We start from the raw sequence: 13036 nt of genomic DNA on the forward strand, positions 1-13036 counted from the left end.
GAAGGCATTTGACGGGATTCAAAGAGATTAGACGAGATTCCATACGATTCGACGTGATTCAGCAGAATTCTGGGAGATTGGACGCAATTCGAATTATTTGACGTGATGGGACGTGATTCGTCGTGATTCGACGACATTCGATGCAATCCGATGCGATCCGAAGCGATTCGACCCGGTCCGACACAAAACGATGTGATTTGATGCGATTCGACGTGATTCGATGTGATTCGACGCTATTCAGTGACAGTCGGCGTGATTCTGCTTGATTCAGCTCGATTAGGTGCGAATCGGCTCTATATGGCTCCTTTACGTCTCTATTCGGCTCCATTCAGCTCTGTTTTCTCTATTCGTCTCTATTGGGCCTCTTCGTCTCTAATCGACTCTATTCGAGTCTATTCGACCCTACTCTTTTCTACTCTATTCTATTCCTTCTATTCTGTTCTAATCTCTTCTATTCTAGTCTACTCTATTCTATTCCACCCTCCTCTCCGCTTCTCTAATCTATACGTTTGGATTGGATTGGATGCATTGAACGGGACTCGACGTGACTAAGCTTGAATCAGCTCGATTCGATTCCATTTGGCTCTATTCGGTTCGTTTGGCTTGAATTGCTTCGATTCTGCTCAATTCCGCCTCTTTCGGCCCTATTCTGCTCTATTCGACTCTTCTCTACTCTTTTTGTCTCTATTTGACTCCATTCTACTCCATTCTATTTATTCCACACCATTCTACACTATTCTGCTCTACTCTATCCTACACCACTCTAATTGACTCGAATCGATTAGACGTGATTCCTCTCATTTCGACTCCATTCGGCTCTATTCAGCTGTATTCGCGTCTACCCTATTCTACACTAGCCTACTCTATCGTCCTCTAGTCTACTCTTCTCTACTTTCTTTATTCTTCCTATTCTGTTCTGTTCTATTCTACTCCATTCTACTCTATGCTACCCTACCCTATGCTACCCAACTCTAATCTATTCTAATCCATTTGATTGGATTGGATTCAACCCATTTGGACACGATTCGGCTCAGTTTGGCTCTATTTAGCTCTGTTCGAATCTATTCTTCTCTACTCTGTTTCCCTCTACGCTACTCTAGCCTACTGTTTTCTGTATTCGTTCTGTACTGTTCTGTTCTCTTCTGTTTTATTCTATGCTACTCTACTCTATTCCACCCTGCCATACCCGAACCTCCCCTACTCTAATCTGTTCAATTCGATTCCATGAATTTGGACACGATTCAGGTCGAATTGGTTCGATTCATGTCCATTCGGCTCCACTTGGCTCGAAGAGTGTCGATTCAGCTGGATTAGGCTCAATTCGGCTCGATTCGGCCCTCTTCGGCCCTCTTCAGCACTATTCGGCTCTATTCGGCTCTTTTCTCCCCTTTTCGACTCCATTCGATTGTGTTGCACAGCATTCTACTCCACTCAACACTGTTTTACTCTACCCTACCCTAATTGACTGGAATTGGTTCGAGGGGATTCAACGCGATTTGCCTTGTTTCTTCTCCATTTGGCTCGATTCGACTCTATTCGACTCTGTTCTACTCTACACTATTCTGCTCTGCTCTAACCTTTTGGACTCGATTCTCTTGTATTCTTTTTATTCTCTTTTACTGTGTTCAATTCTCTTCTACTCTATTTTAACCAACCCTACTCTAATCTATTCCACTGGATTCGATTCCACGCATTTCGATGCGATTCGGCTCCAGTCGGCTCCGTTGTACTCCATTCATCCCTCTTGGGCTCCAATCGGTTCGATTCAGTTCTAATCGGCTCCATTTCGCCCTGGTCAGCTCTATTCAGCTTGAATAGGCTCTACTCAACTCTATATGGCTCTATGAGTCTACTCAACTCTATTATCTCTTTTCAACTCCATTCTACTCCATCCGACTGTATTCTTCTCTAGTCTATTGTCTTGTACTCTACCCTTCTCTCGATTCGATTGGATTGGACTTGAATGGATGGGATTCAATGCAATTCAACGGGATTCGACGAGATCCAGCATGATTCCGCGGGATTCGGCGCCATTCATCTTGATTTCTATCACGTTGGGTCTTTTGGGCTCTATTTTGCTCTAGCCGGCAATATTCAACTCTATTCTTCTAGACTCTGCACTACTCGACCCTATTCTATTCTTTCAGTTCTCTTCTATCCTGTTCTGTTCTACTGCATTTTGGTCTATCCTACCCTACTCTAACTTAGTCTACTGTAATCTGTTCTATTCTATTCAACAGACTTGAACGGGATTCGACCTGATTCAGGTCATATCGGCTCGAATCAGCTCCTTTTTGTGCGAATTCAACTCGATTCGGCTGGACTTGGCCCTTTTCCTCTCTATTCGGCTCTTTTCGGCAGGATTTGACTCGATTTGACTCTAGTCTACTCTTCTCTATTCTTTCTGGTCTATTCTAATCTATTCTTTTCTACCCTCCCCTCCCCTCATCTTACCTGCCCTACACTAAACTAGTGGATTGGATTCGACACTTTTCAACGCGATTCGACATGATTCTTCTCGATTCACCTCGAATTTGGTGGATTCGGCTGCATTCAGCTCTCTTTGGCTCTATTCAACTCTATTGGACTCTATTCTACTGTACTCGTCTCTACTTCATTCTATTCGATTCTTTCTCTTGTGTTCTGTTCTGTTCTAGTCTAACCCCTCCTACTCTACCCTCCTCTACTCTAATCTATTCCATTCGATTCAATGCCTTTCAAGGCGATTCCATGGGATTAGGCTTGAATTTGGCTTGATTTAGCTCTCTTTGGCTTGAATCGGGGCAATTTGGCTCGATTCTGCTCGATTCAGCATCATTAGGCTCGATCCAAACTTATCCGGCCCTGTTCAGCTCTATTCAACTCTTTTCTACTTTATTCGTCTCTATTTGGCTCCATTCGACTCCATTCCACACCATTCCACTCTGTTCGACTCCATTCTACACTATTCTCTTCTCTTCTCCCCCACCCTACTCTAATCTAATTGATTCATTGAGATTTGTCTCATGTCCTCTCCATTCGACTCGATTCAGCTCGAATGGGATCTATTCATCTCTATTCTGCACTACTCGACTCTGACTAGTCTACTCTACTCCACTCTACTCCATTCTACTCTTTGTATTCTCTTCTACTCTACGCTTCTCTAGTCTATTCCTCTGTGCCCTACCCTATTGAATCCCAGCCTAACCTACACTACTCTAAGCTGTTCTATTGAATTCGATTGCATTCGATTCGACCCGATTGGACACAATTGGACGGGATTCGGTGAGATTTCATGAGATCCGATGGGTTTTGGTGGGATTGGATGGACTTCGACGAGATTCGATGCAATAGGATGCGATTAGGTGCGATTTGGCTCGATCTAGCTTGGCTCATTTTCTTGGTCTCTATTTGGCTCATTCCAGCTCCATTCGGCTCCATTCAGCTCGAATCTGGTCGATTGGACTTGATTGGGCTCGATTGGGCTCGATTGGGCTCGACTCAGCCCTAGATGTCCCTATTCGGTGCTATTCCGCTCTATTCAACTCTTTTCTAGTCTATTCATCTCGGTTTGACTGCATTTGACTCCATTCCACACCATTCTACGCTCTTCTATTCTACAGAACCCTATCCCGCCCGAGTCTTTCCTCATCTAGTCTCTTCTTTTCGATTCTGTTGTATTGGATTCTCGTTTTCTCTTTTCTCTATCCCATGCGATGCTACTCTACCATACCCTACACGAAACTAAGCTATCCTGACTTATCCTCTTCTATTCTATTGGATTCTGTTTTCTCTGTTCTACCGTCTGCTACCCTACCTTATGACACCCTACTGTACCATACCCTACCCCATAGGGGTACTCAAGAAGGGTACTAGTTTGGAAAAGGGACTACCTAAGGCAAGGGGACTAGTTCAGGCTACTAGTTAGGGCCACTGTACTAGTTAAGAGTACTAGTTCACGGACGGGTACTAGTTAAGGCTACTAGGAAAGCAAGGTACAAGTGAAGGCTACGACTTCAGGCAAGTGTGTTAGTTTAGGCTACTAGTTGATGCAAGGGTACAAGTTCATACTACTAATTAAGGCCAGGGTACTAGTTAAGGCAACTGGTCAAGGCAAGGGTAGTAGTTATGGGTAGCGATAAGGCCAGGGTACTAGTTAAGACTACTAGTTAATGCCAGGGTACTAGTTGAGGCAAGGGTACGAGTGACGGCCAGGGTACTAGTTAAGGCTGGGCTACTAGTCCATGCAAGGCTACTCCTTCAGTGTACTAGTTAAGGTTTTGCTACTAGTTAAGAGGACTAGTAAGGCAAGGGTAGACGTTAAGACTGTTCCTTAAGGCAAGGCGACTAGTTAAGGGTACTAGTTACCACAAGGCTTCTAGTTCAGAATACTAGTTAGGGCCACTGTACTAGTTCAGAGTACTAGTTAAGGCTACTAGGAAGGCAAGGAACGTGTTAAGGCCACTACTTCAGGCAAGAGTCCTAGTTAAGTCTACTAGTCGATGCAAGGGTACATGTTAATACTACTGGCTAAGCCCAGGTTGCTAGGTAAGGCAACTGGTTAAGGCAAGGGTAGTAGTTATGGGTACTGATAAGGCCAGGGTACTAGTTAAGACTACTAGTTAATGCAAGGGTACTAGTTAAGGGTACTTGTTCAGGCAAGGGTAGCCATTAAGACTATTCCTTAAGGCAAGGCTCCTAGTTAAGGGTACTAGTTAGGACAAGGCTACCAGTTCAGGAGACTAGTTAGGGGCACTGTACTAGTTAAGAGTACTAGTAAAGGCACGTGTGCTAGTTAAGGCTGCTAGTTAAGGCAAGGTAGAAATAAAGGCCACTGCTTAAGGCAGGAGTACTAGTTAAGGCTACTAGTTGATGCAAGATTACAAGTGAATACTACTAGTTAGGGCCAGGGTACTAGTTAAGGCAACTGGTTACGGCAAGGGTAGTAGTTCTGGGTACTGATACGGCCAGGGTACTAGTTCAGACTAAATGCGAGGGTACTAGTTAAGGGTACTATTTAAGGCTACCAGTGAAGGCCAGGGTCTTAGTTAAGGCTACTGGCGAAGGCCAGGGTACTAGTGAAGGCAAGGCTACTAGTTAAGGGTACTAGTTTAGAGAAGGCTACTAGTTCAGGATACTAGTTAGGGGCACTGTACTAGTTAAGAGTACTAGCTAAGGCACGAGTACTAGTTCAGGCCACTACTTAAGGCAAGAGTACTAGTTAAGGCTACTATTGGATGCAAGTTTACAAGTTGATACTTCTCGTTAAGGCCGGGGTATTACTTAAGGCAACTGGTTAAGGCAAGGGTACTAGTTAAGGCAAGGCTACTAGTTAGGGGTAGTAGTTAAGGCTTGGCTACTAGTTAAGGGTACTAGGAAGGCAAGGGCAGACGTTAAGACGATTACTTAAAGCAAGGCTACTAGTTCAGGGTACTAATTCAGACAAGGCTACTAGTTCAGGCTGCTCGTTCTGGCCGCTGTACTAGTTAAGAGTACTAGTTAAGGCATAGGTACTAGTTAAGGATACTAGTTAAGGCAAGGTACAAGTGAAGGCTACTACTTAAGGCAAGGCGACTAGTTTAGGCTACCAGTGGATTCAAGGGTACAAGTGAATACTACTAGTTCAGACCAGGGTACCAGTTAAGGCAGCTGGTTAAGGCCAGGGTAGGACTTATGGGGACTGAGAAGGCCAGGTACTAGTTAAGACTACTAGTTAATGCGAGGGTACTAGTGAAGGGTACTAGTTGAGGCAAGGGTACGAGTGAAGGCCAGGGTACTAGTTAAGGCTACTGGTGAAGGCCAGGGTCCTAGTTAAGGCTGGGCTACTAGTTCAGGGTACTAGTAAGGCAAGGGTAGACATTAAGACTATTACTTAAGGCAAGGCTACTAGTTAAGGGGAGTAGTTCAGACAAGGCTCCTAGTTCAGGATACTAGTTAAGGCAAGGGGAGTAGTTCAGATTCAGAATTTAGGGGACTTGTCAGGGCAAGGGTACTCTTCAAGGCTAGTTGTCTAGCCTACTGATCTATACCACTAGTCTGGCTAGTCCAGCTGTCTGGTCTAGGCTACTACTCTAGACTTCTCTGGTCTACTCTACTCTAGTCTGCTTTCGTCTACCCTAGTCTACCCTATCCAAAACCACCCTACCCTAACCTTTTCGAATCTATTCAATTGGATTCGATTCAAAGCATTTCAATGGGATTGGACGCGATGATGCTTGAATCGGCTCATTCGGCACCATCAGCTCGATTCAGCTCGATTTGGCTTGAATCGCTTTGATTCAGCTTGTTTCAACTCAATTCGACTTGGTTCAGCCTTATTCGGCTCGATTCGACTCTTTTCTACTCTAGTTTTCTCTATGCAACTCCATTCGACTCGATTCTACTCTATTCTGTTCTACCCTACCCTACTCTAATCTATTCTAATGGATTCGATTGGACGCTATTCGACGCGATTCATCACGTTTTGTTTCCATTGGGCTCGATTCGGCTAGAATTGGCTCTATTCAGCTCTATTCTGCACTATTCCACTCTATTCGACTCTACTCTTCTCTACTTTACTCTGCTCTACCGTACTGTGCTATCTTCTGTTCCTTCTATTATGTACTGTTCTATTCTATTCTGTTCTACCCTCCCAGCCGCTCCCCTCCCCTTCTCTAATCTTTGATTCTGTTCGAGTCATCGCATTTTCACGCCATTCGACCCGATTAGGCTTGAATCAGATCAATTCGCTTCGAGTCGGTCCGATTGGGCTCCATTTCACTCCATTCAGCTCCAATGGCATCGATTCTGCTGGATTCTGCTCGATTAGGCCTTCTTTGGCCCTGTTCGGCCCAACTATGCTCTATTCGACTCTTTTCTACTCGATTCGTCTCTAGTCGGCTCCGTTCTAATCCATTCCACACCATTCTGACTATTCTCCTCTATTCTCGTCTACCCTTCCCTACCCTAATCTATTCCAATGGATTCGATTGGACCCGATTCGAAGCGATTCAACGCGATTCATCTTGTTTTGTCTCCATTCGCCTCAATTCGGCTATGTTCTGCACTATCTGACTCTTTTCTACTCTATTCTATTCTGCTGGATTCTTTCTCTTCTGTTCTGTTCTCTCCTATTCTGTTGGACTCTGTTCTATCCTACCCTACCCAAGCCTACTGCACCCCACCCAAACCCACCCTACTTGAATCGATTTGATTCAATTCGATTCACTTCGACGCCATTGGACAGGATTCGACGGGATTCGACAAGGTCCGAAGGCATTTGACGGGATTCAAAGAGATTAGACGAGATTCCATACGATTCGACGTGATTCAGCAGAATTCTGGGAGATTGGACGCAATTCGAATTATTTGACGTGATGGGACGTGATTCGTCGTGATTCGACGACATTCGATGCAATCCGATGCGATCCGAAGCGATTCGACCCGGTCCGACACAAAACGATGTGATTTGATACGATTCGACGTGATTCGATGTGATTCGACGCTATTCAGTGACAGTCGGCGTGATTCTGCTTGATTCAGCTCGATTAGGTGCGAATCGGCTCTATATGGCTCCTTTACGTCTCTATTCGGCTCCATTCAGCTCTGTTTTCTCTATTCGTCTCTATTGGGCCTCTTCGTCTCTAATCGACTCTATTCGAGTCTATTCGACCCTACTCTTTTCTACTCTATTCTATTCCTTCTATTCTGTTCTAATCTCTTCTATTCTAGTCTACTCTATTCTATTCCACCCTCCTCTCCGCTTCTCTAATCTATACGTTTGGATTGGATTGGATGCATTGAACGGGACTCGACGTGACTAAGCTTGAATCAGCTCGATTCGATTCCATTTGGCTCTATTCGGTTCGTTTGGCTTGAATTGCTTCGATTCTGCTCAATTCCGCCTCTTTCGGCCCTATTCTGCTCTATTCGACTCTTCTCTACTCTTTTTGTCTCTATTTGACTCCATTCTACTCCATTCTATTTATTCCACACCATTCTACACTATTCTGCTCTACTCTATCCTACACCACTCTAATTGACTCGAATCGATTAGACGTGATTCCTCTCATTTCGACTCCATTCGGCTCTATTCAGCTGTATTCGCGTCTACCCTATTCTACACTAGCCTACTCTATCGTCCTCTAGTCTACTCTTCTCTACTTTCTTTATTCTTCCTATTCTGTTCTGTTCTATTCTACTCCATTCTACTCTATGCTACCCTACCCTATGCTACCCAACTCTAATCTATTCTAATCCATTTGATTGGATTGGATTCAACCCATTTGGACACGATTCGGCTCAGTTTGGCTCTATTTAGCTCTGTTCGAATCTATTCTTCTCTACTCTGTTTCCCTCTACGCTACTCTAGCCTACTGTTTTCTGTATTCGTTCTGTACTGTTCTGTTCTCTTCTGTTTTATTCTATGCTACTCTACTCTATTCCACCCTGCCATACCCGAACCTCCCCTACTCTAATCTGTTCAATTCGATTCCATGAATTTGGACACGATTCAGGTCGAATTGGTTCGATTCATGTCCATTCGGCTCCACTTGGCTCGAAGAGTGTCGATTCAGCTGGATTAGGCTCAATTCGGCTCGATTCGGCCCTCTTCGGCCCTCTTCAGCACTATTCGGCTCTATTCGGCTCTTTTCTCCCCTTTTCGACTCCATTCGATTGTGTTGCACAGCATTCTACTCCACTCAACACTGTTTTACTCTACCCTACCCTAATTGACTGGAATTGGTTCGAGGGGATTCAACGCGATTTGCCTTGTTTCTTCTCCATTTGGCTCGATTCGACTCTATTCGACTCTGTTCTACTCTACACTATTCTGCTCTGCTCTAACCTTTTGGACTCGATTCTCTTGTATTCTTTTTATTCTCTTTTACTGTGTTCAATTCTCTTCTACTCTATTTTAACCAACCCTACTCTAATCTATTCCACTGGATTCGATTCCACGCATTTCGATGCGATTCGGCTCCAGTCGGCTCCGTTGTACTCCATTCATCCCTCTTGGGCTCCAATCGGTTCGATTCAGTTCTAATCGGCTCCATTTCGCCCTGGTCAGCTCTATTCAGCTTGAATAGGCTCTACTCAACTCTATATGGCTCTATGAGTCTACTCAACTCTATTATCTCTTTTCAACTCCATTCTACTCCATCCGACTGTATTCTTCTCTAGTCTATTGTCTTGTACTCTACCCTTCTCTCGATTCGATTGGATTGGACTTGAATGGATGGGATTCAATGCAATTCAACGGGATTCGACGAGATCCAGCATGATTCCGCGGGATTCGGCGCCATTCATCTTGATTTCTATCACGTTGGGTCTTTTGGGCTCTATTTTGCTCTAGCCGGCAATATTCAACTCTATTCTTCTAGACTCTGCACTACTCGACCCTATTCTATTCTTTCAGTTCTCTTCTATCCTGTTCTGTTCTACTGCATTTTGGTCTATCCTACCCTACTCTAACTTAGTCTACTGTAATCTGTTCTATTCTATTCAACAGACTTGAACGGGATTCGACCTGATTCAGGTCATATCGGCTCGAATCAGCTCCTTTTTGTGCGAATTCAACTCGATTCGGCTGGACTTGGCCCTTTTCCTCTCTATTCGGCTCTTTTCGGCAGGATTTGACTCGATTTGACTCTAGTCTACTCTTCTCTATTCTTTCTGGTCTATTCTAATCTATTCTTTTCTACCCTCCCCTCCCCTCATCTTACCTGCCCTACACTAAACTAGTGGATTGGATTCGACACTTTTCAACGCGATTCGACATGATTCTTCTCGATTCACCTCGAATTTGGTGGATTCGGCTGCATTCAGCTCTCTTTGGCTCTATTCAACTCTATTGGACTCTATTCTACTGTACTCGTCTCTACTTCATTCTATTCGATTCTTTCTCTTGTGTTCTGTTCTGTTCTAGTCTAACCCCTCCTACTCTACCCTCCTCTACTCTAATCTATTCCATTCGATTCAATGCCTTTCAAGGCGATTCCATGGGATTAGGCTTGAATTTGGCTTGATTTAGCTCTCTTTGGCTTGAATCGGGTCAATTTGGCTCGATTCTGCTCGATTCAGCATCATTAGGCTCGATCCAAACTTATCCGGCCCTGTTCAGCTCTATTCAACTCTTTTCTACTTTATTCGTCTCTATTTGGCTCCATTCGACTCCATTCCACACCATTCCACTCTGTTCGACTCCATTCTACACTATTCTCTTCTCTTCTCCCCCACCCTACTCTAATCTAATTGATTCATTGAGATTTGTCTCATGTCCTCTCCATTCGACTCGATTCAGCTCGAATGGGATCTATTCATCTCTATTCTGCACTACTCGACTCTGACTAGTCTACTCTACTCCACTCTACTCCATTCTACTCTTTGTATTCTCTTCTACTCTACGCTTCTCTAGTCTATTCCTCTGTGCCCTACCCTATTGAATCCCAGCCTAACCTACACTACTCTAAGCTGTTCTATTGAATTCGATTGCATTCGATTCGACCCGATTGGACACAATTGGACGGGATTCGGTGAGATTTCATGAGATCCGATGGGTTTTGGTGGGATTGGATGGACTTCGACGAGATTCGATGCAATAGGATGCGATTAGGTGCGATTTGGCTCGATCTAGCTTGGCTCATTTTCTTGGTCTCTATTTGGCTCATTCCAGCTCCATTCGGCTCCATTCAGCTCGAATCTGGTCGATTGGACTTGATTGGGCTCGATTGGGCTCGATTGGGCTCGACTCAGCCCTAGATGTCCCTATTCGGTGCTATTCGGCTCTATTCAACTCTTTTCTAGTCTATTCATCTCGGTTTGACTGCATTTGACTCCATTCCACACCATTCTACGCTCTTCTATTCTACAGAACCCTATCCCGCCCGAGTCTTTCCTCATCTAGTCTCTTCTTTTCGATTCTGTTGTATTGGATTCTCGTTTTCTCTTTTCTCTATCCCATGCGATGCTACTCTACCATACCCTACACGAAACTAAGCTATCCTGACTTATCCTCTTCTATTCTATTGGATTCTGTTTTCTCTGTTCTACCGTCTGCTACCCTACCTTATGACACCCTACTGTACCATACCCTACCCCATAGGGGTACTCAAGAAGGGTACTAGTTTGGAAAAGGGACTACCTCAGGCAAGGGGACTAGTTCAGGCTACTAGTTAGGGCCACTGTACTAGTTAAGAGTACTAGTTCACGGACGGGTACTAGTTAAGGCTACTAGGAAAGCAAGGTACAAGTGAAGGCTACGACTTCAGGCAAGTGTGTTAGTTTAGGCTACTAGTTGATGCAAGGGTACAAGTTCATACTACTAATTAAGGCCAGGGTACTAGTTAAGGCAACTGGTCAAGGCAAGGGTAGTAGTTATGGGTAGCGATAAGGCCAGGGTACTAGTTAAGACTACTAGTTAATGCCAGGGTACTAGTTGAGGCAAGGGTACTAGTGACGGCCAGGGTACTAGTTAAGGCTGGGCTACTAGTCCATGCAAGGCTACTCCTTCAGTGTACTAGTTAAGGTTTTGCTACTAGTTAAGAGGACTAGTAAGGCAAGGGTAGACGTTAAGACTGTTCCTTAAGGCAAGGCGACTAGTTAAGGGTAGTAGTTACCACAAGGCTTCTAGTTCAGAATACTAGTTAGGGCCACTGTACTAGTTCAGAGTACTAGTTAAGGCTACTAGGAAGGCAAGGAACGTGTTAAGGCCACTACTTCAGGCAAGAGTCCTAGTTAAGTCTACTAGTCGATGCAAGGGTACATGTTAATACTACTGGCTAAGCCCAGGTTGCTAGGTAAGGCAACTGGTTAAGGCAAGGGTAGTAGTTATGGGTACTGATAAGGCCAGGGTACTAGTTAAGACTACTAGTTAATGCAAGGGTACTAGTTAAGGGTACTTGTTCAGGCAAGGGTAGCCATTAAGACTATTCCTTAAGGCAAGGCTCCTAGTTAAGGGTACTAGTTAGGACAAGGCTACCAGTTCAGGAGACTAGTTAGGGGCACTGTACTCGTTAAGAGTACTAGTAAAGGCACGTGTGCTAGTTAAGGCTGCTAGTTAAGGCAAGGTAGAAATAAAGGCCACTGCTTAAGGCAGGAGTACTAGTTAAGGCTACTAGTTGATGCAAGATTACAAGTGAATACTACTAGTTAGGGCCAGGGTACTAGTTAAGGCAACTGGTTACGGCAAGGGTAGTAGTTCTGGGTACTGATACGGCCAGGGTACTAGTTCAGACTAAATGCGAGGGTACTAGTTAAGGGTACTATTTAAGGCTACCAGTGAAGGCCAGGGTCTTAGTTAAGGCTACTGGCGAAGGCCAGGGTACTAGTGAAGGCAAGGCTACTAGTTAAGGGTACTAGTTTAGAGAAGGCTACTAGTTCAGGATACTAGTTAGGGGCACTGTACTAGTTAAGAGTACTAGCTAAGGCACGAGTACTAGTTCAGGCCACTACTTAAGGCAAGAGTACTAGTTAAGGCTACTATTGGATGCAAGTTTACAAGTTGATACTTCTCGTTAAGGCCGGGGTATTACTTAAGGCAACTGGTTAAGGCAAGGGTACTAGTTAAGGCAAGGCTACTAGTTAGGGGTAGTAGTTAAGGCTTGGCTACTAGTTAAGGGTACTAGGAAGGCAAGGGCAGACGTTAAGACGATTACTTAAAGCAAGGCTACTAGTTCAGGGTACTAATTCAGACAAGGCTACTAGTTCAGGCTGCTCGTTCTGGCCGCTGTACTAGTTAAGAGTACTAGTTAAGGCATAGGTACTAGTTAAGGATACTAGTTAAGGCAAGGTACAAGTGAAGGCTACTACTTAAGGCAAGGCGACTAGTTTAGGCTACCAGTGGATTCAAGGGTACAAGTGAATACTACTAGTTCAGACCAGGGTACCAGTTAAGGCAGCTGGTTAAGGCCAGGGTAGGACTTATGGGGACTGAGAAGGCCAGGTACTAGTTAAGACTACTAGTTAATGCGAGGGTACTAGTGAAGGGTACTAGTTGAGGCAAGGGTACGAGTGAAGGCCAGGGTACTAGTTAAGGCTACTGGTGAAGGCCAGGGTCCTAGTTAAGGCTGGGCTACTA

This window comes from Elephas maximus, chromosome 10, assembly GCF_024166365.1.
Source record: "Elephas maximus indicus isolate mEleMax1 chromosome 10, mEleMax1 primary haplotype, whole genome shotgun sequence".
NCBI lineage: Eukaryota > Metazoa > Chordata > Mammalia > Proboscidea > Elephantidae > Elephas > Elephas maximus.